The following is a 5,563-nucleotide window of genomic DNA, read 5'->3' as shown; positions in this document are numbered from 1 at the left end:
AGCAGGATCACTTGAGCCCAGGAGATTGAGGTTGCTGTGAGCTAGGCTGATGCCACGGCACTCACTCTAGCCTGGGCAACAAAGTGAGACTCGGTGTCAAAAAAAAAGAAATACAATATTTAGAAAGGAAATCCTGTCACATGCTACAACATGGATGGACCTTGAGAATATTATGCCAAGTGAAAGAGGACAGACACAAAAGGACAAATACTTTATGATTCCACTTATGTGAAGTCCCTAGAGTAGTCAAATACATAGAGACAGAAAGTTTGAAGGGTCGTTGCCTGGGGTTAGGGGAGGAGCCAAAGGGGAGACGTTGTCTAATGGGTTTCAGGTTTTTTTTTTTTTTTTTTTTTGAGACAGAGTCTCGCTTGTTGCCCAGGCTAGAGTGAGTGCCGTGGCATCAGCCTAGCTCACAGCAACCTCAAACTCCTGGGCTCAAGCAATCCTCCTGCCTCAGCCTCCCGAGTAGCTGGGACTACAGGCATGCACCACCATGCCCGGCTAATTTTATATATATATATATATATATATATATATATATATATATATATATATATATATTATTTGGCCAATTAATTTCTTTCTATTTATAGTAGAGACGGGGGTCTTGCTCTCGCTCAGGCTGGTTTCGAACTCCTGACCTCGAGCAATCCGCCCGCCTCGGCCTCCCAGTGCTAGGATTACAGGCTTGAGTTACCGCGCCCGGCCGGGTTTCAGTTTTTTAAGATGAAAAAGTTCTGAGACCTGTTTCACAACAATGTGAATATACTTAACACTTCTGAACTGTCTACTTAAAAATGGTTAGAATGCTAAATTTTTTTGTTATGTGGGGTCTTCTTTTTATCACAACAATAAAAAAAGAGAAAGAAATGCAGCATTTCCAGCTCCCTGAAGCCTCCGTGCCCCTTCTCAGTCCCTCCCCCTTGTCCAAGATAACCACCATCCTGGTCTGTAAAAATAGCTTATCTGCTTTGAAAAGATTCTAGAGTTACTAAGGGAGAAAAAAGTTCATCAGATCCCTTTCCTCTGACAGGAAGACTCTAAAATCTGAAACAAATTTGATAGTGCATACCATGATGCCTAGCATACAGAAGTAGCTCAGAAATGCTTGCTAATTCTGCATGAACTGAGGGCCCTAGGCTTGTAGGGTGAGGAGTGCTTAGGAGAGAAAAGGGAACCAAAGAAGGAAGATGAAAGTGCTGGAAAACAGACGCCAGCTACTTTGCAATCTTGCCAAAGGTCAGCCCTGCATATTTATTACAGGTTTATTCACTGCTGATGCATTTTTTTTTCTTTCACCGTGTTGACAACATGATCTGTAGGTTCATATCTGAACCCAGCTCAAAGTGTATATTTATTTTTTTGTTATTGCGTGCATAACACTAACTGCTTATTTTCATACCAGGATGTTTATTGCCAGTGTGCATGGTGCAAGACCAAATAGATGTGCCTGTTAATGCTTGCTTCCAAATTGCTCAGGGGGAAATTATAAACTCAAGGAAATTTACGTTCACTTCATTTAAAAACTGTCTTAAAGACTCAATCCACTGGATTTTTTTTTTTTTTGATTATGTGCTTTCAAATGTTATGAGGCCATCAAATGTTCTCAAAGAACAAATGACAAAGCTGTAAGCATGTGATCAAGAAAATGGATAAAATTGTTATTTTAGACCACAAATGGTAGTGACTAGGGCAGAGCTGAACAATCTTTTTACAGTCTTGAAGCCAAGGGAATATGATACACTGCTTTGATGTCAGATGGTAGGCAGATACGCTAGGTGCCTCGGAGACAGTAAAGGTATTGTCATATTATGCTAAAGATTAGTTATTTGGATCAGTGGTCTCAGACCCAATGATCTCTTTTATAACACATATTTAATAAACCCCTTATATTAGCCTGAAATGAAATTCATAGGTGATATCACATACTACTACACATAGTTGTTCAAAAAAAAAACAAAACAGTGTAATGTCCTGGTGGAAAGGAGAAGTAAAAGGAAAGTAATGTACAATAAAATAACATGCTCCTCAAAATGTAAGCTCCGAGGCATGGCAGCACTAGAAGATATAATAAAGTAGTCAGATGCTTATACAAATCTGTAAGTGATAGCTTGTGATGCAGACTGAACACAGGTACGCTTTAGTGGCAACTCAAATAAAAAAAAAAAAGCGCTTCTGCCCATGTTGTTGTGACTTCCCAACATGGTGAACAACTCTTGGAAAGTTCTAAGCAAAACAAAATGCAACTACCCTTCAATTTGTACAGTGTTTGTGTTGTTGGAAAATTAAGTGCATATTTTCACCTATGTGAAGGTTCAGCAGGGCATTTGAAGGTCATTTAGAACATAGGGCAATTTCCAATTCTAGAATCACTGGCCCCCACCGTTTAAATGTCAATAGTGAAGTTAGGGTGTACTTTAAAATAACTAAAAGAGTGGAATTGAATGTTCCTAACACAAAGAAATGTTAAATGCCTGAGGTGATGGATACTCCAATTACCCTGATTTGATTAATTCACATTGTATGCCTGTATCAAAACATCACGTGTACCCTATAAAGATATACAACTATTATGTACTTGTAATAATTAAAAGTTTAAAAAATTAAAAAATGTCCATAGCCCCTCAACCATTGGGACAACTCCAAAAATGCCACCATCGACTTCTAGAATGCTCTCCACCCTGGACAATACTACCTCTCATTTATAATATCTGATTTAGAGTTAAACATTTTATTTTGCAGATCACTTTTTTAAAATGTTAAAATCTTTAAGATTTCAATCTTTAAATCTTAAAACACATCATTGATAAAAGGATCCATATCCTTAGCGATTCCCCTATTTGTGATTAATATTCCTTTGTATTTTTTGAAATATTTGATCTTTGATTTTACAGTCCTACCAAAAAGGAGTTTCCCAATATCTGAGTCAGTAAGATCATGAGGTCAATAAATAAAATTACATAGCACTTTTTCTTGGAAATACTTACTTTGTATTTTAGTCATTAACATAATAAGTTGGCAAAAGGGAAAAAGAGCCAAAAAGAGAAAAATCCTGCAGGTTGTCTCATCAAGAAAAGCAATTTAGGCCAGGCGCGGTGGCTCACGCCTGTAATCCTAGCTCTCTGGGAGGCCGAGGAGGGTGGATTGCTCGAGGTCGGGAGTTCGAAACCAGCCTGAGCAAGAGCGAGACCCCGTCTCTACTATAAATAGAAAGAAAACTAATTGGCCAACTAATATATATAGAAAAAAATTAGCCGGGCATGGTGGCTCATGCCTGTAGTCCCAGCTACTTGGGAGGCTGAGGCAGGAGGATCGCTTGAGCCCAGGAGTTTGAGGTTGCTGTGAGCTAGGCTGACGCCATGGCACTCACTCTAGCCTGGGCAACAAAGCGAGACTTTGTCTCAAAAAAAAAAAAAAAAAAAAAAGAAAAGAAAAGCAATTTAATGAGAAGAAGGTGTCATATAGACCCAGGATAGCAATAAATATTGTAATTATTGTTTTGTTCCATTTTTGCAATTATTCTGTTTAGTTGTATTTTTCAAAAAGGCTCAGTAATTGTGAAAATTATTTATTAGCAACGTAAATATAAATCAAATATCCTACAAATGCTCTCAGTCCCAGTCTATAGCACACTGTTCTCAGGTGGAGATTTCATATGTCTTGGAGCTGGTGGTGTGCTGGAGCCAGCCAGCATGGGCTCAGAAGAGATGACCACACACATGTATCTTCCCAGCTCTGCATTTGGTGATGTCAAGTTGGTAGCCCGAAACCAGCAGTGATGGGAAAATTGACACCACAGAAATTGGCAATCGCTGCGAATCAGCTCCACCCCCATCTCCCACTTCCAAAGAGCCCGCTGTTATTACAAATATTTATCAGCTACCACTATATGGGTTGGCTTATAGAAAAGAGGGACCTGTTGTGGAAGAACAAAAGAAAACATTGTTACAAACTCATTTGGAAAAGATGAGTCCAAATTGGGTTCTCTAGTGTTTGATCAAATTCCAGTAAAATACCAAATTATGGTTCATAAATCGCCAAGGAGCCAAAATTAAACAAAGACATTAATTCACTAGTATTCAAATATAAATTTAGTACCAAGTATGGAAACCAAACAGTCTCCATAGATCCTTTCTGGAACAAGGCCAAGAGATAAAGTATATAATGTGCAATAGATGAATGTATATGCTGCTAGGATAGCACCCTGTCTAGTGTTACTACTTTCCTCCCATTGCTGTCACATTACCCCGATTTATTTTATTTATTTATTATTATTACCATTTAAGGTAGGCTAGGCTAAGCTATGATGTTTAGGTGTTTAGGTATGTAGTTTAGGTGTATTGAATGCATTTTTTAACTTGTGATATTTTCAACTTACCATGGGTTTGTTGGGATGTCATCCCCCCAAAAGTCAAGGAGCGTCTGTAGTTTATTTGGGAGGAGATTTTAGGAAACACCAGTAGGACAGTGGGGAAGTGAGACAAAGAAGGGTAGGTAAAGCAGCCACTTAAGGGTATGTTGTCAAGCAAGTTACCATTGTGGGCAACTGGAGCTTAATCCTGCTATGGAACTCTGGGTGACAAGGTAGAACCTCGCCTGAGATGCAAGGACACTGTTTGAGGGCTGCTCTGGTGTCCAGAGACAGTCTCAGGGCAGTGCAGCAGTTGCTGACTGCTGGAAGTTGGGCTGGTATGCATGAAAATGGTAAGTGCTGAGGATTGTGAGCAAGGTACCAAGCATCTGCTACAGATGGAGGAAACAGGCTTGAGCGTGGTGTTTTAGTTTGTTTTGATGCTTATCTTTAAGTGGTTTCGGTGATTTACATTTATGGTTGAAACTCAAAGCTGACTTTCGGCCACTGTCACGCCTGTAACCCTAGCACTTTGGGACCCCCGAGGCAGGAGAGTCGCTTGAGGCCAGGAGTTCCAGACCAGCCTGGGCAACATAGCAAGACCCCATCCCTACAAAATAAAAATAAAATGAAAAGTTAGCCAGGTGTGGTGCACATGCCTATAGTCCCCGCTACTCAGGAGGCTGAGGTGGGAGGATTGCTTGAGCCCAGGAATTTTAGGTTACAGTAAGCTATGTTTGGGCCACTGTACTCCAGCCTGGGCAACAGAGTGAGACCCTGACTCTAAAACAAAAACAAAACCCAAAAAAACCTGACTTTCTGTCTACAATATTCTCTTGTGTGCACGTTCATTTTTCTGGCCCCGATAATGCACAGGGGCTGTGCCCCTGCTGTTGCCCACACAGGCTTTTTCTTGCGCCACCTTCCTAGAGGTTGTGGCTGGTTAACAGCAGGGCGAGGGCCTTGGTGTTCAAACAGCTTCTTCTGGTCTGACTTGTTATGTATTCTTGGTAGATGTGGTTCAGGACAGTGGAAAACATGGTCTAGGCTGCTATTACAGCAGAAGGGCCTGGAACCTTTAAAGCATTTCTACAAACAACCTGATCCAGTTTTATACTTGTTGAACATGTTCCTCCGGCAAGGAACAAAAGGCCAAATGCAGTTAGTCACTCTAGAAGGGAAACTGGCAGTTTGTATTCCAAGAGGACT

This window comes from Microcebus murinus, chromosome X (assembly GCF_040939455.1).
Source record: "Microcebus murinus isolate Inina chromosome X, M.murinus_Inina_mat1.0, whole genome shotgun sequence".
Classification (NCBI taxonomy): domain Eukaryota; kingdom Metazoa; phylum Chordata; class Mammalia; order Primates; family Cheirogaleidae; genus Microcebus; species Microcebus murinus.
The sequence above is the reverse complement of the archived record's forward strand: the minus strand, read 5'-3'. Positions refer to the sequence as shown.